We start from the raw sequence: 25073 nt of genomic DNA on the forward strand, positions 1-25073 counted from the left end.
TTAAGAGCGTTTCCCAGGACCTTGGGTAACCATGCCAGAGTTCAGCTGCAGTGCTGCTCCTGACATACAAACTTCCTGAAACTATGGAAACTAGGGATCTTAAGCATGGGGGGTGGGGGACTGTGAAAGAATTCATTTGGAAACTCAGCAGCAATTTGAGAGGATAGAATGTAGTGAAAGGAGATAGGGGAAATATGAATGGCTTGTGGAGTTTTCCTTAACTATGGAACTTGAATAAAATAGATGGAGACATACCTGGTTTTCTTAAAAATAAAAGTATGTGTTTATTTTTGTTTGAAGGAGAGTCACAGAAATTGATAAAGATCTTCAAACTCCTAATTCGCTCCCCAGATGTCTGCAAACAGTTAGGGCCTGGTAGAAACTGGGCACATGAAGCTCAGGCTGGGTGTTTTATTTGGACTTAGCAAGTCAAGCTATTAACTACTGTCTCCAAGGTACACATTACCAGGTACTTGGACTGGAAACAGAACCAGAGCCAGACTCAGAATTATAGGTATAAAATGACAGGTGGTGCAGTGTCAAATGCTAGACCAAATGGTGAACTTGATGGGCCTATTTGCTTAGCAGAACCAGTGAGGTGGGATATTTAACAAGCTCTTCATGGATGGGAACAATCAGCTACATTTATGTTAAGAAAATTTGGCAGGATGATAGGTGTTATGAAATAGTGATAGCTATTTTTGTGTGTGTGTGTCTTTAGAACATTGTCTGGAGGATTTTCTTCTTTTTCTTCCTTTACAGGACATCCCCTCTGATAAAGAAGCGGAGATTAGAATATGGAAGTCAAAATCTATTTTACATTTTGCCCGATTTGAAGATCTTCCATAGAGCCTTTGCCTTGGATGGTCCAAGCTCACTGTTACCCACATTTCACAGATAGGGGCCCTGAGAGGAAGAGTGATGGAAATTATAAGCTACCTTCTGAAACAGTTTAAAGGCTATTAGTAAAAGAACTCCAAACACAGTGGAGAATGGCAGGAGAATTTTGAAAAAGACATGCAGTACAATCAAGGTGTCAGAGCCTGAGACTCTGAGACTATTTTAGGCTCTTCCGGCTTCCTTCTGCTTGGTCACATTCACATGAACAGTTTCTTTAGCTGTGAGCATATCTACGAGGTAAACTTGGTCAACTGTGGGAGTTCTTAAGATTACTTCACAAATCTCTACCCTTAGCAATTATTTATTGATTGCATTGTTTAAACATTGGAAGTGGTTTTGTTTCTTTCATCTGCAATTTTTGAAAGTCATTTTACCATCCCTTCCTCGTTCATCTACATCAAGAGTTCTCAGTGTAGCCCCAATCGTTAACATATGCATTGTTACAGTTATACGCCTGGAGTATCCTAAATTTGCCAAGTTCAGTAACAATCATGCTTCAATACTAAAAAAAAAATCATTAAAAATTTCTCAGTGTAAATTGTACACAGCCTGCGATATAAAATTACCTGATACACATTTGCGCCGATTCCTACGATTTCCTGAAAGAATGTTGACAGGGTTGATATAGAAATGACAGATTAAGGTTCGCTTCGGCAGTGCATATACTAAAATTGGGAAGAAATGACAGATTACCTCACAATACATTCCTGTCTGTGGCGGATGGCTAACAATTTAGTGAGGGTGGTTCCGCCCACGAGCAGGTGGGAGACAGGGCACCGGCTGCGCAGGCTCGTGACGCTCGTGGCGTGCGTGGCGTGCGTAGCGCGCGTGGCGTGCGTGTTGCCGTGCGCGCGCCCTTGTGCGCTTCGGCCTGTGCGCTCAGGAAGCGTCCTCCTCAGGCTCAGGCAAAATGAACCAAGCATCTGTGACGTTTTCTCGGGTTCCTAAGACATTTGGGCCTTAGTCCACCATGGCTTATGGCTTGCCAAGAGAGAACAGGGTGAAAATCATTTTGAGGGGCAGTTGTTATAATGTACCGGAACCTTGGGATCTCGCAGTAATTACCAAGGCCTGGTACGCGAATCTAGCCAACTTTAAGTTGCCTTTCTTGGAAGAAATTAAATACGGTGGTCCTGTCAAGCTCATGAAGTGTAAGATTGCCAAGGATGTTCTACTCTCTTGAGCAAACTCCATCAAAACTGAAACTTCAATGTTAAGAAAACATATCCGAGGAGGTCCTGCGTTCCCTAAAAGGAAGGTAAGCTGGCTTGGGAATGCCTCTTCCAAGCCCCGCGTGGTGGAGTCCATCCTGTTCCTTGCATCAGAGCAGATGGGGGTCCCGAGACTTTGGCTGTGACAAACTTATTGCAGACCTGTGAGTATATCCTGATCTGATGGGTGAGCAAGTGTCACAGATGGAGGCTCCGACGGGGCTTCTACCCACCGATGGCACCGTAAATGGATGAACATGCCTCAGAGGCAAGTCACTTAGGCCGTGCAGTTTTAATTTTGTAAACCTGCATTGGAAAGGGAAAAAAAAAAAAAAAAATATATATATATATATATATATATATAGTCACTAAAAATGAAGTCTGTGTATGAAATAGCAGAATTCCAATGACTGGTACTGGTGCAAAGGCTCATCTTGTATAGGTGCCAATGTGTGTCCTGGCTGCTCCATTTCCATCCAGCTCTGTGCTTGTGGCCTGGGAAAGCAGTGGAGGATGGCTCAAATCCTTGGCACCCTGCAGCCTTGGGGGACACCCCAGGCGTGGCCTGGCTTTGGATTGGCTGTTACAGCCGTTTGGGGTATAAACCAGTGGATGAAAGATCTTTCTTTTTGTCTGTTTGTTCTCTGTAAATCTATTATTTCTAGGAGGCTTTAGTTTTTCTGTATGACTGTGAAGTTTATGTTTGCAGTTCAGTCATTTCGCCATGCTATGTCTGCTAATGCATCTGGTTTCATAGATGTTTAATATTGATGTAGTTTGAGAAAAATTTCTCTTTTGCTGTAAGTTGCCCCTGCTTCCCTAAGTGTAGCTAGTTATTCACTCTCCTAGATGTAGCTTATTTTCTAATGTCCTTCGGTAATTTCCATTTTTTCCCCAAGTTCTAACAAGAATCACACAGCTAAGCTTCTGTTTCATCAATACAATTTTTTTTTTGTACTGAGTCTCTGATTTGACTTTGAGAAAGTTCTTAATTCTCTTACAATTTACTTCTATAAAGGCTACTCTTGATCTGAGCTTACTATGAACTACGAGTTAGATTTTAGTATATTTCCCTTGTCATTTAAGGTAATCCGCTGCAAAATGCTCAGAAGTTATCTGTTTTGTGAGTTGTCTGAAATTTTATGTATTCAGGTATTTTTCTTTTAAAAGAAGAGTTTGGCGTTTGTTTCAAAGGCAGAGTTTCAGAGAGAAGAATGAGCCACAGAGAGACCTTCCATCTGCTGTTTGGTTTATTCCTCAAATGGCTGCTGTGGCCAGGATTGGCCCAAATCCAACCCAGGAGTCTGGCGTTTGTTTTCCCTGTGGCTGCAGGGGCGTAAGAACTTGGACCATATTTTGTTGTTTAGCAGGGAGCTGGAGTGGAAGTAGAGCAGCTGGGACTTGACTTGGTGCCTTTATGGGATGTCAGGGTTGTAGGCCAAATCTGTAACTCACCGCACTGTAGTGGTAACCCTATGAGGTTTATTTTTGATCTTTTTTTTCTCTCTCGAAATTAAAGTCAGAACAGAGTTAAGCCTTAATAAATACCAGGTAAATTCTTGTAAATATTTTCAAAATAGCTATTCCTTACTTTTAAACTATTTATTCCCTACCCCCTCCAGATCTTGCATCCTCAATTACTGAGACAGGTGCTATAGTTTAGGGCTAGAAGTATAGATGGTTGAATTGCTTTTTCCAATAATCGACAATCATTTCCTTTGCAAATAGCATACTTCTTCATTGATGAAAATACCTCTGTAGAGTAGAATCCATCAGTGAAGTTATCCAGACCTTGGCTTTTCTTTCTTGGGAGGGTGTTTATTACTGAATCTGTCTTAGTTACTGGTTGATTTTTATATTCTCAGTTATCCTGATTCAAGTTAGGCAGTTTGTATGTATCCAGAAATGCATCCTTTTTTTTTTTAGATTTTCCAGTTTTGGTATTTAGCTGTTTGTAATCGTTCCTCATAAATTCATTTACACTTGTGATATCCATTGTTACATCTCTTTTTCATTTTTGATTTTATTGATTGAGTGTCTCTCTCTGGCAGTCAGAAATATCATACATGGTAAGATTATATTTTTAGCTTTTGAATTTGCTTAAGCAGTTTGCTTTATGGCTGAGCACATGATCTAATCTATAGTAAGTTCTGTGCTCTAATGAAAAGAATTATATTCCACAACTGTGGATGAAATGTTCTGAGATATCCATTAAGTTCATTTGGTCCATAGTATAGATTAGCTTTGTTGTTTCTTTGTTGATTTTCTATCTAATCAAGCATCATATTGAATGAGGGAAAGTTGAAGGCATTTCCAGTAAGATCTGGAACTAGACAAAGATACTTGATCTCACCACTGCTAGTTAATATAGTACTGGAAATTTTAGCTGGAGCCATTAATCAAGAAAAAGCCATCAGCAAGATGCAGATTTAAGCAGACAAAGTCAAGCTATCCCTGTTTGCAAATGATGTGATTCTTTAAATAAGGGAACCAAAAGGTTATACTAAGATACTGTTAAAAGTCATAAGAAAATTTGGTCGTTTAGGATATAAAATCAACATATAAAAATAAATAGCTTTTTATATGCAAAAACAATGCCATGGCTGAGAAGGAACTAGTAAGATCAACACTATTCACATTCTCTGCAAAATAGTTTAAATATCTTGGAATAAATTTAGCCATTTATTGGTAGAATTCATATAATCAAAATGTCCATACTGTCAAAAATAATTTATAAGTTGAATACAGTCCCAATCAAAATACTTATAATATTCTTCTCAAATATGGAAAGAAATGATGGTGAAATTTGTGCACAAACATAAAAAACTTCAAATAGCTAAAGCAAGTTTCAAGAACAAAAACAAAGCTGGATGTCCACCGATTATTGACTGCATAAAGAAGTTTGGTATATATACACTGTGGAATACTATTTAGCCATAAAATATGAAATCCTATGCTTTGCAACAAAATGGATGCACTGGAAACCATTATGTTAGTGAAATAAGCCAGTCCCCTCCCTCAAACAAACATGATATGTTTTCCTTGATCTATGATAACTAATACGTGGAGTATAAAAATGTAATCTACTAGTGTTTAATATCCTGGTGTATGACTATTATTGATAGCCTTTATCTATACCCCAGGGCAATTGTAGGCTGCGTTCTTTGATTCTACTTGCTATGGATTGGGTTTTTTTTTTTTTTTAACCTAATGGAGTATTAGACCTGTGAGTGTGAAGTGAATTGGAAATATACCATTTTAAAAATTGGGAGGGGGGGAAGAAAGAAATAAAGAAGGAAGAGAAATAAAGAAGGAAGAGAGAAATAAAGAAGGAAGAGAGGGGAAGGCTGACAGGAGGGAGGGTAGGGTGGGAATTATTGTCATGTTCTTTCTGTGAAATGTGTGAAAAAATTTTTACTTTATATAAAAAAATCAGCCGATGAGAGATTTTGATTACTGCAGCTCAATGTACAATATTTTGGATATGGATTCAACACAGTACAGATGTCCATAGTTCATTAACTATATAAATAAAATTTGATATATCATCACTATGCAATGCTACTCAGCCACAAAAGAATAATTTCCTGTCTTTCACAATAATATGAATGAAACTGGAAACCTTTGTGCTTAGTGAAATAAGCCAGTCTCCAAAAGACAAATAAATGTTTACAATGATATGTCATAACTAATACAGAGAGCACAAAATGTAATTTATATGAATGGGAGAGGTGTCTTCAGATTTGACTATTGTTTATAACCTGACTCTCTACTACTATTGAGGAATAGTAGGTTTCTTTTTCTGCTTGTAATCTTGAAATCTTTACCCAGTGTAGTACTGTGTCAGTGGTTATGAAGTAAAATGAAAAATGTAATTGTAAAAAACATTTTAAGAAGAGAAAGAAATAAGGAAGAAGATGATGGGTGGGGAATTGATTGGCAGGAGAGATGGTTGCATGGGAGTTATTACTGTGTGTTTTCCTCAATCATTGTTATAATATGTGAAATTTGCTCACTCTATATAAGTAAGAGCGGTCTCTTGCTGTTGAAATGCAAATGGCTCAAGGCCTCTCCCTGGACGCCTACTTGACAACTGTCCTTTAAAAGTCTGATGTTGTTAATCAACTTTGGCTCTTTACCATCAGTCAGTACTCCACACTTGTCACTATTGTCCCATTGTACCAAGTCCATTGCTGCAGGACAGCGAGTACTCGTAAGTTATTTTGTGTTTTTTTTGTACTCCACATTTTAGCTACCAAAGATAAGAGAAAATTTGGTATTTCTGTCTTGGGGACTGGCTTATTTCACTAAGCATAACAAATTCCACATATATCCATTTTATTCTAGAAGACAAAAATTCATTTACCTTTAGGCTGAGTAGTATTGCATAGGGCATATCTACTATGTTTTCTTTATCCAGTCATCTGTTAGTGGACATTTGCTTTGATTCTCTATCTTAGCTACTTTGAATAGAGCTGTTATCAACATGGGAGTACAGAAACCCTCTCATATGCTGATTTCATTTCATTTGGATAAATTCCCAGGAATAGGATGGCTTGGACATATGGTAGATCTATTTTCAGATTTCTGACAAATCTATTCTTTTAGTCAGTTATTGCAATGCCTTGAGCTTAATTTTCCTTTCTTATGATTATTTTGGTTATTTGCGGTCTTTTGTCATTCCATATGAATTTTAGTTTTGTGGTTTCTAATTCTGTAATGAACCTCATTGGTATTTTGATGAGTTTCACTGAATCTTTGAATTACTTTATGTAGTATAGGCATTTTAATGATATTGATTCTTCCAGTTCATATATAAGGAATATATTTTCATGTATTTTGTTTGTGATAGATCCTTTCATTTATGTTTGATAATTTTCATTGAGGAGATCCTTCACTGCTTTAATTCCATTTATTCCTCAATATTTGTATTTTCTTGTGACTACTGTACATTACATTTCTTTTGTCTCTTTAAGCTGTTTCATCGCTATTATATGAAAAGCTACTGTTGGAATCCCAGAGCCTAGAACTATGTCATAAAATGAAATAATAATTAAAAAAAAACAAAAGCTACTGTTGTTTGCATGTTTATTTTGTAACCTGCAACTTTACTGAACTGATTTATCAATTCTAACAGCTTTTTGGTGGAGTATTTAAGTTTTCTATGTTCAAATAACATATCACTTACAAATATGGATAATTTGATATTATCTTTTCCAATTTTGAAGCCTTTGATTTCTTTCTCCTCCTCAATTGCTCTTACTAAAGTTTCCAGTGCTGTATTGAATTAGATGTTCAATTAGGTTGGCAAAAGTGGACATCCTGGTCATATTCCAGATATGAGGGGAAATGCTTTTTGTTTTTTTCTATATTTAGCATTTTATTGGCTGTTTTAAGTAATGTTCCTTCTATACTTAATTTTGGAGATTTTTTGATTCTGAAAGAGTGTTCAGTGTTCTGAAGGTCTTTCAAAAATTTGTGGATATTTTATCCACCTTCAACTTTGATACCTGTACTTGGACTTCTAGGTGTCTCACAATGAATAAATATAAAGTGGAATACTTTATTCCTATTTTACATACCTAGTCTTCTCCATCATAGTTAACTCTACACTCATTGATCTAGTTGACTTCTTAGTAACAATGAGAACTTTTATACTAGCTGTGTATTAATATATAACAGTTACATGGCTGGCATTATGACAGTTATGCAGTCACTTGGGACCACTGATTTCAATACTGAAGTGCTGACTCAAGTCCTGGTTATTATGCACTTCCAAACTAGCTTTCAGTTAATGTGCTCACAAAACAGTTTAAAAGCCAAAGAAAGCCAAGGTACTTGGGTTCCTTCAAAACACAAGTGAAACCTGGATAGAGTTCCTGATTCATGGTTTCAGCCTCTTCTGGATTAAGCTATTGTGGACATCTGAGAAATAAATCAGCAGATGGAAGATCTCTCTTTCACACTGCACACAGACTACACACACACACACACACACACACACACACACACGCACACGCAAAATCTCCTTCCCTCGCTTTCCTCATTTTCACATGTAACCGATCTGTCCTTTGCCATACACACTGGCCTCACTGGCTCTGAAACTGGGAGGAGTGCAACAAAGGTACGCTGAGTAACTTCACACTGATTAGCATGGAACACTGAAGGAGTGAGGGGCAAGGAGGGAAGCAACATGGCTTCTCTTCTCCAAGTCCTACAGGTGATCAGACCTCGGCAACCTTGCCAGACTAAAGTGAAATCCCTGAATAAATGTGGAAAAAGAGAAGACCTGCTCTATGAAGACATAATTACAACAGATACACAGACATCGACATGGAGACACAGGAGACAGCAAGAGGGAGTGAGAATCTTTTTTTTTTTTTTTTAAAGATTTATTTTAAAATTTTTATTGGAAAGGCAGATATACAGAGAGGAGAGACAGAGAGGAAGATCTCCCCTCTGATGATTCACTCCCCAGGCGGCCACAATGGCTGGAGCTGAGCCAATTCAAAGCCAGGAGACTCTTCTGGGTCTCCCACGTGGGTGCAGGGTCCCAAAGCTTTGGGTCGTCCTCGACTGCTTTCCCAGGCCACAAGCAGGGAGCTGGAAGGGTAGCGGGGCAGCCGGGATTAGAACCAGCGCCCGTATGAGATCCCGGGCGTGCAAGGAGAGGACCTTAACCACTGCGCCACTGCGCCACCGCGCCGGGCCCAGGAGTGAGAATCTTAAAGACAGTGTAAGAAAAACAACTTAAACAATAAAGGAAGGCCAATTAGACTTAAACCAGTCTTCTCAGTGGGATTAATACAGTCCCAGAAGAGAGTAAGATAACACATTCAATGTCTTCAAAAGAAAAAAAAAAGGGCCTGGCGGCATGGCCTAGCGGCTAAAGTCTTCGCCTTGAACGCCTGGGATCTCTTATGGGCACCAGTTCTGATCCCAGCAGCTCCACTTCCCATCCAGCTCTCTGCTTGTGGCCTGGGAAAGCAGTCTAGGACGGCCCCAAGTTTTGGGCCCCTGCACCCAAGTGAGAAACCTGGAAGAGGTTCCTGGATCCTGGCTTCAGATCAGCATAGCATCAGCCGTTGTGCTCCTCTCTCACTGTCTCTCCTCTTCTCTGTATATCTGACTTTGCAATTAAGATAAATCTTTAAAAAAGAAAAAAGAAAAAGATGTTTCAACCAAAATGTTACATCAACAAAGCTAACCTTAAAAAATTACGAAAAATAAGGTATTTCCAAAACAATGCACTTCCAAACTAGCTTTCAGTTAATGTGCTCACAAAACAGAATTCCCTGGGCCCGGCACGGTGGCGCAAGTGGTTAAAAAAAGGTCCTCGCCTTGCACGCCCAGGATCCCATATGGGCGCCGGTTCTAATCCCGGCAGCCCCGCTTCCCTTCCAGCTCCCTGCCTGTGGCCCGGGAAAGCAGTCGAAGATGGCCCAAAGCTTTGGGAACCTGCACCCGTGTGGGAGACCCGGAAGAGGCTCCTGGCTTCGGATCGGCAAAGTATCGGCCCGTTGTGCTCACTTGGGGAGTGAATCATCAGACAGAAGATCTTCCTCTCTGTCTCTCCTCTCTGTATATCTGCCTTTCCAATGAAAAAATAATAAAAATAAATCTAAAAAAAAAAAAAAAAAAAACAGAATTCCCTAACAGCAGACTAGCCTTATAAGAAATTCTGAAGCACATCCTATACTAAAAGTAAATACAGTTAAAATAATATATTTGCAAACACAGCAGATATCATTATTAATGAGTCAACAAAATGACAAATATTAGCTCTTATCTTTCAGTACTAATTCTGATTATAAATGAATTAAATTGAATTCAGTTTCGGCTCAGGTTGACTGGATAAAAAAAACCTTGTTAAGTATTGCCTAAGGAAATTCATTAAACAGATATGCACAGACTGAAAGTGAAATAAAAAAGAAAAATATCTCAAATTCAAGATCTAATAATTCATCTTAAAGTCTTAGAAAAAAGAAAAAACTCAAAATCAGCAAGAGGCAAGATATTATATTGATCAGAACAGAAATTAAAACAATTAAATCTAAGAAAAGATAAAACACAACAAAAAATAGTATCCCTTTTTTTAAAAGATTTATTTATTTTTTTGGAAAGGGAAATTTACACAGAGAAGGAGAGACAGAAAGATCTTCCATCTCCCAATTTACTCCCCAAGTGGCCACAACAGCTTGAGGTGAGACAATCTGAAGCCAGGAGTCAGGAATTTCTTCTGGTAATACCACGTGGATACAGGGGCCCAAGATTTTGGGTCATCCTTTACTGCTTTCCCAGGACACAAACAGGGAGCTGGATGGGAGGTGGAATAGCCAAGATAGGAACCAGTACCCTTAGGGGATCTTGCCCATGCAAGGTGAAAATTTAGCTACTAGGCTATTGCAGTGGGGCCAGTATTGGGTATTTTTGAGAACATAACCAAACCAAGTAAATATTTAGCCAGATTTAAAAAGAAAAAATTCAAATAAATCAGACATGAAAAAGTCACTTCAACTAACATCTCTGAGATACAAAGCACTAGGAGAAAACAACTAAGAATGATATGCTAACTTAACACTTAAAAAATGGATATATTCCTGGGTACATATAATGAACTGAGATTCAATTAAGAAGATACAGATAATCTAAACGGATCCATAGTACACAATGAGATTAAAGCAGTATTCAAAATTTTACATCAAGAAAAAGCCTGGGACTTGATATCTTTCCCACTGAATTCTACAAAACATTGAAAGGGGAAGTAATTTCAACACTTTTCAACCATTTTAAAATGTTAAACAGATGGAGCTCTGCCAAACTCTTCTTATGAGTCCAGTATCACTATTATAACAAAAATGAAAGACATATATTCTTAATGCACAAAAACGCAAAAAACCCTAACAAAATCTTAGAAACTTTAATCCAAAACCACAGCAAGAGGATCATACAGCATGATGAAGTGGAATTTATCACAGAAATTCAAGGGAAATCCAACATTCACAAACCAACAAACATCATAAATCACATCAATAGAGTGAAGCATTTTTACATAAATTATATGCCTATTTAAAACTATAGGTAAGCTGGGATGCCGGCTTTAGAATCGGTCCTATATGGGATCCTGCCAGCTCCCTGTCTGTGATCTGGGAATGCAGTCCAAGACAGCCCAAGTACATGGGACCCTGCACCTGCGTGGGAGACCCAGAAGAAGCTTCAGATCAGCTCAGCTCCACCCATTGAGATCACGGGCGGGGGGAGGGTCAATCATTGAATGGAAGATCTTCCTCAGTCTCTCCTCTCTGTATGTCTACTTTGCAAAAAAAATAACGGAATCTTTAACTGTAGGTAGAATTTGGACAGAGGAGAGTGAGAAGCTAATCACTGGGTTAGTACGGAGTCCAAGGAGAGGAGAAACGCCAACGACGAAGCCCAGGAGCTGACCACTGAACAGTAGAGAGCAGGGTTGTTTATTAGATTTATTTTCAAATTTCTGAGGAATTTCCATATTGTCATCTATATTGGTTGTACTAATTTATAATCATTGCAACAGTGTATTAGAGTACCTTTTTCTCTACATCTTTTGCCAACAATTGACATTATTGTTTTTTAAGTTTTTGGATAGTGGGGTTAGGTGAAACCTCATTATTTCCCTGATAGCTAGCTAACTGGAAAATATTTTCATGTGTCCTTTTAGCCATGTGTATTTCATCCTTGAAAAAATATCTATTCATGTACTTAGCTCATTTATTTGTACTTTGTTGGTTAGTTTCTTGACTCTTTATTGGTCATGGATGTTAGATGCTGACCATCGACTGCCCGCCTGCTGGTGGAATAATGTCAGCAAGTTGTCCGTAGTTGTTAGAGAAACTTTATTGGAAAGTCCGCTCCTGGACCCCCATTGTGTAGAGTGGAAGGAAGACGGAGGTGAAAGAGCAGCTGAGATACCTGTCTGGGAGTTTTATACCCCTCTAGAAACATGGGCTGGCAAAGGGGCTGACTGTGCCCCAGTTATGTAAGGGATGTCCGTTCAGCTGTGCCATTGGTTGGCTGGAATCCCATCAGCCTGGTGACGTAACTGACTCCTGTGGCCCCTCCTGTTCTGGAATGAAGCTTTGGAGACTTGCTGGGTCTGGAACAGATCCAGCCCCTAGCCTCCAGTGCTCTGGGTAGCCATTATAGGATATTAATAATTTATCAGATATGTAGTTTATGAATATTTTCTCCCTTTCCTTCCACTCTACACAATATATAGACTATCAAATGTAATTTAAATGAAAGTAGTTCTCTTCATGAGATATGATTATTCTTTACAACCTTTGTGTATACTCTTTAGGAAAAATGGTCTTTCTACTTCCTACTTGTTGAACTATTTATTAACTGGAGGAATCAGCTTGCATTTATGAAGCAAGTTTAAAGTATTTTATCACAAAAGCTGAAAGAAAAGAAAAGGAGGAGGAAAAATACAGTAAGGCAGGGAGGGTGGAAATTATCATTATACTCTTAAAACTCTCTATGTGGGGACAGGCACTTTATTCTAGTGACCAAAGTCCTTGCCTTGCCTGTGCCAGGATCCCATATGGATGCCAGTTTGTGTCCCAGCTGCTCCACTTCCCATCCAGCTCCTTGCTTGTGGCCTGGGAAAGCAGTCTAGGATGGCCCAAAGCCTTGGGACCCTGCATCCACAAGCGAGGCCCAGAAGAGGTTCCTGACTTCTGGCTTGGGAGCAGCCTAGCTCTGGCTGTTGTGGCCACTTGGGGAGCAGATGATAGATCTTTTTTTCTATCTCTTCTTCTCTCTGAATGTGATTTTCAAATAAAAAGAAATAAATCTTAAACATTTATACTGTTTTTACTAAATCTCATAGTACTTGATGGTTTGTTTTTAATTTGTTCAAAAAATTTATTTTTTCTGCTGATTTCTTCAATGACACGTAGGTCATGTAGTAGCATTGCTTTTCTCAGGAGTGTTTTTGATTTTTTTTTCATTTCTTCAGTGACATATTGGTCATTCAGTAGCATGTTATTTAACTTCATGTTGTTGTGAATTGTTTTTATTATACTTCCTGTTGTTGATCTGGGTTCATGGCTTTTTGTTTAATGGGAAGTATAGTAACAGTGTAATAGAAAGTATCATAACCAGTGGTGAAGATGCAGTGCAGTATGCATTTATACTTTCAAGCCAAAGTTGAATTCCCAAAGAAACTTAAATATATCTTGACAATAGAATACTGGGTTCTCTGCCATTGTCCATACCTACAATGAAAGGTTACATTTAAACAGCATAATGTTGGAATGTGACTTTTTGTGAAGGACTTTACTAAGGCGGTAATATTGTGGAAATCAGTGAAGGGAGGGGATTTGAAGCAGGGGAAAGGGGAAAGCCCTTTCTGCATTGTAAAATAATAGCAACAATATTAAAAATAATTTAAAAAGAAAAAAAAGAAAAAGAAGGAATCATCCAAAGGCACCATCAAGATGGTTGCTTTTAAGCATAAGCATACCAGTAAATGCAGCCAGTGTAAATGAATCAAATAGTAGAGCATTAAAACCCATAGAATGAAAAAATAATTAAATAAATGGCTTTTGGATTAGAACAGCATATTTCAGTAATCCTATTACTGTAGTTTACCAAATAGGCAGGGATTTGATATGTGTGGTTGGTCATGGACTGTTTAGCAGCATTCTGATTCATGATGGGTCATGTGTATAATGATGGCTCCTAAAAAAAGCATTGGATCTGGGGCCCAGCACAATGTTAAATCCTCACCTTGTAAATGCTGGGATCCCATATGGGTGCCTGTTCATATCCTGGCTGCCTCCCTTTCCATTCGGCTTCTTGCTTATAATCTGGGAAGGCAGTGGAGGATGGCTCAAAACCCGGGATCCTTCACCTAAATAGGAGATCCACAAGAAGCTCCTGGCTTTATGTTGGCTCAGCTCTGGCCATTGTGGCCACTTGGAGAACGAATCAGCAGATGGGTAATCTTTCAGACTCTGCTCTCTGTATATATGGATTTCCAATAACAACAACATCAACAAAAACTATATTTGAAATAAATTTAATATCTTCGCTTTATGTACATGAATAAAATATAGCAATAAAGGAAGTAGCCTCTGATTTCAACCAAGACGAAAAAGTGTTTTCAGTGTCAGTGGAAATTGACCTACCTTTTCTTTTTTTTTTTTTAAAGATTTATTTTTATTATTATTATTTTTTTTATTGGAAAGGCGGATATACAGAGAGGAGATACAGAGAGGAAGATCTTCCGTCCGATGATTCACTCCCCAAGTGAGCCGCAACGGGTCGATACTATGCCGATCCGAAGCCAGGAGCCTCTTCCGGGTCTCCCACGCGGGTGCAGGGTCCCAAAGCTTTGGGCCGTCCTCGACTGCTTTCCCAGGCCACAGGCAGGGAGCTGGAAGGGAAGCGGGGCTGCCGGGATTAGAATCGGCGCCCATATGGGATCCCGGGCGTGCAAGGCGAGGACTTAACCACTTGCGCCACCGCGCCGGGCCCGACCTATCTTTTCAAATACTCTGGAAGGTGGAGCAGAATAATATCAAAGATATGTCAGTGGGAGTTGACAACATGGGTATTAATAGCACTTTTTTCAGAATTACTGTAGTTTAGAGAATAAATGGAGCTGATCTAGAGTGAAGATATTGGATATTGAAAAAGAGTTAAGGCTGATGTCACTATTATTTTCAACACATCTTGCTGTGAAGCTGAGAAATATGAGGAGAACTAGAAAAAGACTTGAAACTTGTTTTATATAGGATAGACCATTTCCTAGGCTATAAAACAAGTTTCAACAAATTAAAAAAATTAGAAATCTTAATATGTATCTTTTCTAACACAGTGAAATGGAGCTGAAAATTAAAACACTAAATCTCTGGAAACTATCAAAGATGTAGAGATTACTCTTAGTCATTGAAGAAATCAATAAGGAAATAAAAAAATCCTAAATATGAGAGAAACTGAGAACATCAAATATGAAACATGGGATGCAGGAAAAGTAGTGTTAAGAGGGCAGATTATGGAAATTAGTATGCAGATCAAGAAATTGAGAAGACATCAAACAAATGATCTAACAATGAATTTCAAAAACTTACAAAGTGAGAACCAATCAAAAAAGTAGGAAGAGGAAAGAATAAAAATTAAAGAAAAATTTAAACAAAAGAAATTGTGATAAAGAGCTGTTTTTTTATGTTGATATACCTTTATCTCAACTAACCAAAAAGGGTACCTCATTAGATGTTGAGAAAGCATTTGAAACACAAAACTTTTTTTTTTTTTAAATAAAAACCTTAAGCAAGTTGGGTATGGAAGAAACATTGCTTAACATAGTCAAGGCAGTTGTATGACAAATCCACAGCAAGCATCATATTGAATAGGAAATGCTAGATTTTCACAATGATTTGTAATCGGCCAGTGATGCTATCAGCATTATTATTCAATAAGGTTCTGGAAGATTTAGCCTGAGCCACTGGACAAGCATGATGAATCTCCAGAATCCACTGACTGACATAATCCAACTTAGAGTCTCTGTTTGCCTATATATGTAGATATATAGATATATAGATATATATTACATTGCATCATGAGACACAGATTTACAGGCACTGGGATTCCCCCCTCCGCTCCCCGAAACCCGGCCCCGCCCCATGGTGGATTCTTCCATCTTGTTGCATTACCACAGACCAAATTCAGTTGAGATTTTTTTTTCCTTGCAAGCATCTACAAAGCATAGAGTCCAGCATCTTATTGTGCAGATAAGTTCAACAGTTTCATGGGGAGACAGTCTCTGGTCTGAAGGTACAGCCGAAAGAGCATCATCCCAATCAATTGAAAGCCCCGACATTACATCAGTAACAATTTATAACGTACTGGAATTAGTTGACATGATATTGTGCAACCAGCATGTTCAAAGAGAGAGAGAGAAAACAACAACAACAAAAAAAGAGTACAAGTTCTGAACCACATCCTATGACTTCTACATTGACATTACAATTATTAGTTTATATACAGCTGGGTTCTGTACACCTTAAAATGGCTATAGATTGCTATTCAGCTGTCTCATGTTTATTTTAATTTTAGTACTTAGCAGTTCATAGTGTTGAAGCATAATTTTGTAGAACCTGGCTGTTTTTTTCGGGTAGCCTAGCTCTATAACTGTAACAAGATATAGGTCAACAGTTTAAGTGAGTGGTTTTAGGAGGGTTGTGCAGAGAAATCCTCAATACCCTAGTGAGGAGCAACCAATCTTTGTGTCCCACCCAGTGAGTTATAAGTGCATCCCCATTGCACATTTCCTGTTTCTAAGCTTTCCTTGCTGTTCTCCATCTATTCTAGGTTTTTTTTTTTTGTTTATTTGTTTATTTGTTAATTTGTTTTGAGGAGTTTCTGGAGCAATCCTGATGGTCATTATGAGAGAGAGTGGGGACCCAAAGTTAGTACCAGGCACGAACCAGAGAAAGCTCCTCTCCCTAGTCCTGAAGGAAGTTTACTGTTTTGTTTCTGCGGACTGCTCAGTGCTCCTGGTTGTCGTTCCGATGACCTTGGATCCTGCAAGGCGGGGTATGGGTTTCTTCCATCCCATGTGTGAGACCCAGATGGAAATGGGTGACCTCAGAGTTCTCGGCCTCCGAAGGCACTCCAATTCCCCGTGGTCTCCTTGGCGGTTGGGATGTAGTCCTCGGAGCTCGTACTGATAGTCCTTGGTGAGGATCTAGGAGTCTTCAGGGTTGGGATACGAGCTTCCTCCTGTCTGCCTGCTCCACTCTGGGGTCCCCCCCTGCTCTGTGCATATGACCTCCTGTTAAGAGGTTGTTGGGATTGCTCCTGATCCCCCCATATGCCTTCGTAGTTTTGCTATTGTCTAATGCTGATTTGAGTCTGTTGTCTATGAGTTACCAGTTATGATCCTGATAGGTTATACTTCCCGTCTTCCTCACACCTTCTTGGGTGATGTAAGATTTCTCTGCTCTCTCTCCCCCTTTCTGAGTAGCATAGAGCCTTGCAAGTATATTAGGTTTTACAATTCTGTGATGTAGATCAGAAGCAGTCTGACTCATATCAATTATTGATTCATTGATTATTTCACAATATCTTATTGCATAAGATACAGGCTGTTTGGGGTTGAAATAATATTACTGTTTCAGATTGGTGTCAATTCATAACAGCCACATCAGCAACAATAGCAACAACATCGACAACAAAGTATATCACCCTGAAAAAAAGTAACACCACTGAATAGCCAACACATGCATGACAAAAAGGAAACACAGAAGTCTCTTGGGAAAAATGGTGCCAGCATATACTTCATATGCACGTGATGAATTCTACTAGAGGATTCAGATTATTTGGAAGCAACCAAACTGAAATAAAAACATCAAAACACATGGGATACAGCAAAAAAAAAAAAAAACAATCAAGAAAATAAAATAAAATTAAAACCAGGATAGATTGGACTGTTGGAGTTACCCTTTCCATGTTGGCTTCCTTATATGAGAGAGAATATATGGTATTTGTTCTTTTGTGATTGACTCATTTCACTCAGCATAATGGTTTCTAGTTGGTTGTAAATAGAATAATTTTGTTTTTCTTAATAGGTGCATAATATTCCATGGAGTAGATATACCACAGTTTCTTTAACCACTCTTCCTTGGATGCACATCTGGTTTGTTTCCATGTCTTTGCTATTGTAGATTGTGCTGCTGTAAATATAGGATTACAGATCCCCTTCTCACATGCAGATTTCACACCTTTTGGGTATATTCCTAGGAGCGGGATAGCTGGGTCATATGGCAGGTTTATTTGCAATGTTCCAAGCACTCTCCATACTGATTTCCACAGTGGTTGAACTAGCCTACACTCCCACCAGCAGTGAAGGAGGGTACCTTTCTCCCCACATCCACGCCAGCAGGTGTTGTTATTCGAGTTCTGAATGTAGGCCAACCTCACTGGAGTTAGGTGGTACCTCAACGAAGTTTTCATTTGTATCTCTCTGATGGCTAGGGAGCCTGAGCATCTTTTCATATGCCTGTTAGCCATTTGAACCTGTTCTTCTGAGAAATGTCTGTTCATTTCTTTTGCCCATTTTGTTACAGGGTCGTTGTTTTTGCTGTCCCTGGGTTTCTGAAGCTCTTTGTAGATCTTGGATATTAGTCCCCTATCACTTGTGTAGTATGCAAAAATTTTCTCCCATTCTGTTGGTTGCTTCTTCACTTTGTTAATTGTTGCCTTTGCCGTACAGAAGCTTTTTAGTTTGATGTAGTTCCATTTGTTCATTTTGGATTTGATTGCCTTTGCTTTGGGCATCTTTTCTAAGAAGTCTTTCCCTGTTCCAATATCTTGGAGTGTGTTTCCTATGTTTCCCTTTATTAGTTTGATGGTGTCTGGATGTAAATTTAGGTCTTTGAGCCAGTTAGAGCTGGCTGATTTTTGTATAATGCAACAGGTGTGGGTTTTGCTTCTTTATTCTGCAAGCTGCTATCCAGTTGTCCCAACAGCATTTGTTGAATAGACCAGGTATTTTACCTGGATTGTTTTCTGTTTTCTTGTCAAAGATTAGGTGAGTATACATGTGTGGATTTCCTTCTGGTGTTTCTATTGTGTTCCACTGATTTCTTCTCTGTTTCTGTACCAGTACCAGACTGTTTTGATAACCACTGCTCTGTAGTATGTTGTGAGGTCTGGAATTGCGAGTCCTCCAGTTTGATTTCTATTTTTCAGGATAGCTTTAGCTATTCGTGGTCTTTTGTGATTCCAGATGAACTTTTGTATCATCTTTTCTATTTCCGAGAAGAATGTTGTTGGGATTTTGATTGGGATTACATTGACTATGCATATTGCTTTTGGTAATATGGTCATTTTGATAATGTTGATCCTGCCAATCCAAGAACATGGTAATGTTCTCCATTTTTCAAGGTCTGCTTCTATTTCCTTCCTAAATGATTTATAGTTTTCCTCATAGAGGTCTTTCACATATTTAGTTAGCTTAATTCCTAGGTATAGATTTTCACTGCCAACACTTGGCTGGGGTAGTTGATCAATTTGTTCTGTCCTCCATTCTCTGTTATGGTACCAGATACTCTCTGCAGCTTCTAATGTACTGTTGTATCCTCCATGCGCAAGTGGCTATGCTATCCACTGTTTCGTCTAAGGCACTGAGGAGGCCCAGCTCTGACACAAGCATTCGATAGTCAGACTATGGAATTGAAATGTTCTCCATGGTTGGATTTTGAGTCCAGTGGTTCATTTGGGGGATCCCCAAAGAAACTTCATCTGAGATGATCACAGACCTGAATCTTGTGTGTGTTTTCAGTACAGGGTCCAGCGCAGTCTGTCACCCCAATCATCTTATGCACACACGGTTGGTTACAATTGCTGGGTCATAGTGGATCTTAAGGTTATATAGTGTAATGTGTCTTCTTTCTGTATTCCATTCAAGATCACTTATACAATTTTTATAGCATTTTTTCTGAGCCTGTGAACAGTGCCATTTGAATTGTGGAAGATATTAAATTGAATCCATAAATTGCTTTAAGTAGTAAGCGCATTTTAATGATGCTAACTGTTCCATTCTGTATACAAGATGCTTTTCCTTTCTTTGTGTTTTCTTCAATTTCTTTCATCAATGATTTATACTTTTTGTTGCAGAGGTCTTTTATTTCTTTGGTTTAACTCCTTCCAAGATATTCTATTTTTTGTTTTATTTTATAGAGCTATTAGCGATAGTGTTGCCTTTTGATTTACTTTTTGGATTATTTACTATTGCTGTATAATATGTTATTGATTTTTATAGTGACTTTCTGTGCTGTAACTTAGCTGAATTTGTTTAATAGGTCTGTTATGTTTTGGCTATATAACATCTGGTCATCTGAAACAGTGATAATTTGATTTCCCCCTTCCATTTTGGATGCCCTTTCTCTTATTGTTCTTATCAGGACTTCTGGAAATAGGTTCAATAGAATTTATAAAATTAAGCATCCTGTCCTGTTACAGAGCTTAGAGAAAAAAATTACTTTACTTTTATCCCATCCAATAGGATGTTAGCTGTTCACTTTTTATAAATGGCCTTTAACAAGTTGAGATGTGTTCATTTAATATGTAATTTTGTCAGTTTTTATTGTGAATGGATATTGTATTTCATCAAATTCCCTCTGCATGTATTGAGATTATCAGTTATGTGCCTTAACTGTGTTGATCTAGCACATAATATTTATTTATTTTCATATTTTGAACTATATTTGCATGCTTCAGATGAATACCACCTGATCATTGTGAATAATTCCTGTAATATGTGATTAAATTCTATGTGCTATTGTTTTGTGGTGAAAATTTTTATGTCTTAGGTTTATCAGGAATATTTGCTTTTTTGTTTGATGTGCTTTTTTTGGTTTTGCTAATAATAATAATAGAATATTATCTTGTTATTAGATAATATAATATTATCAAAATAATAGGATATTATCCTGATAGAATGAATTTGAAAATGACAGCATCCTCTTTTACTTTTAGAAGATATATATTTAATTTGTTTGAAAGGGATGGGGAGAGAGAGGGAGAAAGATAGAATTTCAGAGAGAGAACTAGACCTTCTGTCTGCTGGTTCCCTTTCTAAATGACTAAAACAGGAGCACAGAACTTCATCTGGGTCCCTAACATGAATGTCAAAGGCCCAAGTGCCATTAATCACTGGTTTTTAGCAGTGGTAGCTTGGAGCTGTTTAGTCAGAGCAGCCAGAATTTGAACTAAAGCTAGAATGTGATGCCAGTGCTCTTATAGAGTATCCCAACGTTACAGGCAGCACAACACCAGCCTCTCTAATATTTTCAGTCTTGTCAGTAAAGATATAAAAGATTTAGACACCCAGCGTACTATATTTGAGCATCATACATTTGTACAGTTGCTCTTACCAGTGCCTTTTTTATTTTCACACACTTTTTTTCTTGCTTGTTAACATTCATTTCTTTCAGTTTGAAGAATTCTCTTTGACATTTCTCTTTTTGCAAGTCTGGTGGTGATAAATTATTCCTGCTTTTGTTTGGGAATGTTTTTATTTCTCCTTCACTTGTAACAGATCACTTTGCTGGGTGCAGTATTGTTTTCTGACAATTCTTTTCCTTCAGTACCATCAAAGTCTCATTCCACTCCCTTCTGGTATGTAAGTTTTGTGCTGACAAGTCTGCATTCAGAAAAACTGGAACTTCTTTCTACCCCTATGGCATTCTCAGTCCCTCTTGAATCCTGGTAATGGGGATGTTCATTGTTTTCATGGTATTTTGTTACAAAGAGTGATAGAGACCACACCAGACACAAGAGTCTTTATTAGCCAAGTTTGGCAGTGGCAGCTCCCACCACACTCCAGAAACCATTGCACTGCATGGCTGAAGTAAAGGATTTTTTAGTTTCCATTGGTGGGCAGCAGCCATGGATTTTCAAGTCAACTTAGGTGGTATGCATTACAACCGAAATGCCCATCAGCAGAAGATTGGATAAGAAAGCTTTGGTTCATCTACTCCATGGAATACTACTCAGCTATTAAAAAAAACAAAATGCAGTTCTTTGTGGCTAAATGGGCCCAACTGGAAACTATAATGCTAAGGGAAATGAGCGAATCCCAAAAGGTTAGATACCACATGTTTGCCTTGATTTAACCTGTAATTTTTTTGTTTGGTTGTTTGTTATTTTTTGAACCTGTCATTGATACTGTCTCAACCCAGATGTTTCGAAGAATGGAACTTGCATTATTTTTAACATATTGTTTACCCAATACTATGTCAATTAATTCCATAATGTTGTATATTGATACTGAGGTTTTGTTGGGGCTTTTAACTGACCGGATCTTTACTCTGTTAGCCCTACCTCCAGACCAGAGAAGGTCTCCCCAAGAGGCCACTGAACTTAACTGGACAATAAGACGCTGAACTTTATGCTAGGCATGTGTTTGCAAGGAATGAATCTCAACTGAACTTGAACTATGGTTATGCAACAAGGTGGAGGAATCCACCATGGGGGGAGGGGTATGGGAGGGGTGGGGGGAATCCCCAGTGCCTATAAAACTGTACCACATAATACAATGTAAACAACAATAAAAAAAAATTTGACTTTAAAAAAAAAAGATTTATAAATTCCATTATAGAATTTTTTTTTTTTTGCTTCTTGGATCAAAATTATTCTAAAATATTAACTTTTCGTAGCTATTGTGAATTAGATTTATTCCTTGATTTCTCATTTAGCAAAGTCATCATAAGTATATCAAATGCAGTTGTTTTGTATGTTGATATTGTATGTTTCGACTTTACAGTATTGGTTTTATCAGTTCTAATGTTTTTCTGCTACTGTGTTTACGTTTTTCTGTGTACAAAATTCACATACTTTCTTCCTCTTTCTGTGCTGAATGTCCAAGTCTTTTTGCTTCTTGGGGTTCCTGCAATTCTTTACTAAAGTTTTCACTCAGTCTCCTAGACAAATGAGCTTTCCTTTATTTTTCTGGTTCTTTTCTGAGATAAATGTGAGTATAAGGCATCTCATCCATCTTGGATCTGTAAATGTCTTTTATTTGTAAAGTAGTTGGCTTCAAGTATTTTTGGAATAACAGAAAATGGATTGAAATATCCATGGTGTAAAAGTGATTTTCATTAAACTGACCATTACAGGTGGAGTTTGGTTAGACAGTTATTATGGCTATCTACTGTTACTTCACAGTCTTTCATGTGTTTTAACTGTCAGAGAGGACTGGCATCAGGTATGCAAGAGAAGATTCTTATATTGATGTTTTTCATTAGTCCTTAAAAAATATATTTGATCCCAACCCAATCTCTGAACTAATTTCCTCCCTTCCTCCCTTCCTCCCTACCTTCGTTCCCTCCTCCCTCCCTTCCTCCCTTCCTTCCTTTCTCCTTTCTTTCTCTCTTGTTTTGCTTTTTCTTTCTTTCTTTCTTTCTTTCTTTCTTTCTTTCTTTCTTTCTTTCTTTCTTTCTTTCTTTCTTTCTTTCTTTCTTTCTTTCTTTCTTTCTTTCTTTTTCTTCCTTCCTTCCTTCCTTCCTTCCTTCCTTCCTTCCTTCCTTCCTTCCTTCCTTCCTTCCTTCCTTCCTTCCTTCCTTCTTTCCTTCCTTTCTTTCTTTTTCTCTCTCTCCCTCTCTCTTTCTTTCTTTCACCTTGAGACTCAGTAACAATTCCTGAAAACAGGACAAGATCCTATATTGACTCTCTATGGAACTTCGCAACATTGTTGATTTGGGGGCATAGTGCCATCTTTCTTCAGGTCTCTTTTTATATCTTCAATATCTAACAGTGTTTCAAAATTGTAAGCGCTCAATAAATATCTATTGAGTGAATGCATGAATGTCAAATGTAATATCTAGAAAGGCTGACCCAAATTATATGGCATTTGTACACAAACACCATTCCAGAAATATGCACCTAGAGAAATTCCCCTCATCTTCTTAATACTTATAATTCTAAATTAATCCCTTTGATACCACTCTTGTCTACTGTGTGGATTTTTGTTTTTATGCTTTGGTTTCATTTCCTACTTATTAGTTAATAATCACCTTATGAGAACTGTGGGAATAGATTTAAAACATTATTGTGGTTCTACAGAGAGTTCGATTGTAATATACTCAGTATGAAATGGCCTCAGTTATAATCAGAATTGTTAAAAAGCAGGTCAGTAAACATTTTTTTTGCTCATTATTTTCTAAATCACATTAGAATGCTTACTTACGCATTTAAATGATTTTGTCAGGATTTTTGCTCTTTAAAAATATCTGTTTTTCCTTAATAAATTTCTTGAAGCTTGTTTTGCAAACATATTATTCAAAGGAAAATTTAAATTTAGCTTAAGTCTATCAAACAAATATGAATAAAATGTAATGAAAGGGACTGAATTTTGTGCTTATAAATTCCTTAGAAAATCTAGCCACAATGCTCAGTTCTCCAGTAAATTTATCTGAGAAATCAGTCATAAGTATGTTATCTTATTTGCATTTGCAGGATTATTTGACAATACCCACGTATTTTTGTTAAAACTACAAATAAAAATAATCAAATTGTTCTGTTCCAATGCATTTTGAGAAGGTTTAGAAGAGTACAAAAGGCTCAAATCTCTAACTGGCTGTTTCAAAGATTGCTAATGAAGTAAATTTTGTACCCAAACAGTTGCTTTGCTATTTTAGTTATTTACAGGGAGTGCAGTTAGTAAGGCAAGTTACCAAGGAAACCTTTTCCTCACTGGGAGAAGATAATTGTGTCCTAGGAGTAACGCATGGCAGGGCTGTAATCGTGATGTGCTTTAATTTCATCTCATTTAGCCACAGAGGAGAAAACATTGTAGAACTAGAAGCTAAGAGTTTGGAATGGCAAACACAATTTTTCTAACCATGCATTTATTATTAATACTAAAAATAATGCTAATCTTAGTGCTAATGCTATTAACAATTATAAACAGGGGCAGGAATTAGGTCTTGTGGGTAGGATGCTGCTTCAGATACGTCCACATCATATCAAAGTGCTTGGGTTCAAATGCTAGCTGTGCTCCCAGTTCCAGCTTCATGCTAAAACATAGTGTAGGAGTGCTTGCTTCAGTAGCAAATATGCTAGAATTGGAATGATATAGAAAACATCAGCATGGTCCCTGCACAAGATGATTCACAGATTTGTAAAGCACTTCATATTTTATACAAAACAGAAAAACATAGGTGAATAAATACACATGTGTATAACTCCACAAATGAGGATGTAATGGACACCATAGTACCAGGAATCAAAGAAAATCAACAGAAAGCAGCCCTACTAAGGAATGAGAGTAGACTCCTATTAAAGCTACTAAATATACCCAGACAACAAAAAAAAAATTAGAGTATCTACTATTGCCTGTGCCAACAGTGTCAGGGGGATTGCTTTGCTCGTAGGGAATGGCTTTTTCTTGGTTCAGTTTGTGTTTTTGTTTGT

At 37.9% G+C, this 25073-nt stretch overlaps 1 protein-coding gene and 1 non-coding gene across 3 annotated transcripts in view; one reads left to right on the forward strand and one right to left on the reverse strand.

Annotated features, from left to right (window-relative positions):
• Positions 1 to 12647, reverse strand: part of DEPDC1 (DEP domain containing 1) — a 36409-nt gene extending 23762 nt beyond the window's left edge. Inside the window, exons 1-2 of one of the 2 annotated variants that reach the window (XM_040987259.1) lie at positions 12637 to 12647; positions 8205 to 8209 (exon numbers count right to left, since the gene is read on the reverse strand). The gene's annotated coding sequence lies outside the window, so the exon portion shown is untranslated. The remainder of the gene's footprint in view (positions 1 to 8204; positions 8210 to 12636) is intronic. The other variant, XM_040987262.1, reaches the window with a different exon arrangement.
• Positions 12648 to 24698: 12051 nt separating this feature from the next.
• Positions 24699 to 24800, forward strand: LOC121161098. Its single transcript, XR_005884617.1, has one exon. It is a non-coding gene; the product is annotated as a U6 spliceosomal RNA (small nuclear RNA).
• The last annotated feature ends 273 nt before the right edge of the window (positions 24801 to 25073 follow it).

This window comes from Ochotona curzoniae, unplaced genomic scaffold (assembly GCF_017591425.1).
Source record: "Ochotona curzoniae isolate NIBS_2020 unplaced genomic scaffold, NIBS_Ocur_1.0 contig_4612, whole genome shotgun sequence".
NCBI classification, from domain to species: domain Eukaryota; kingdom Metazoa; phylum Chordata; class Mammalia; order Lagomorpha; family Ochotonidae; genus Ochotona; species Ochotona curzoniae.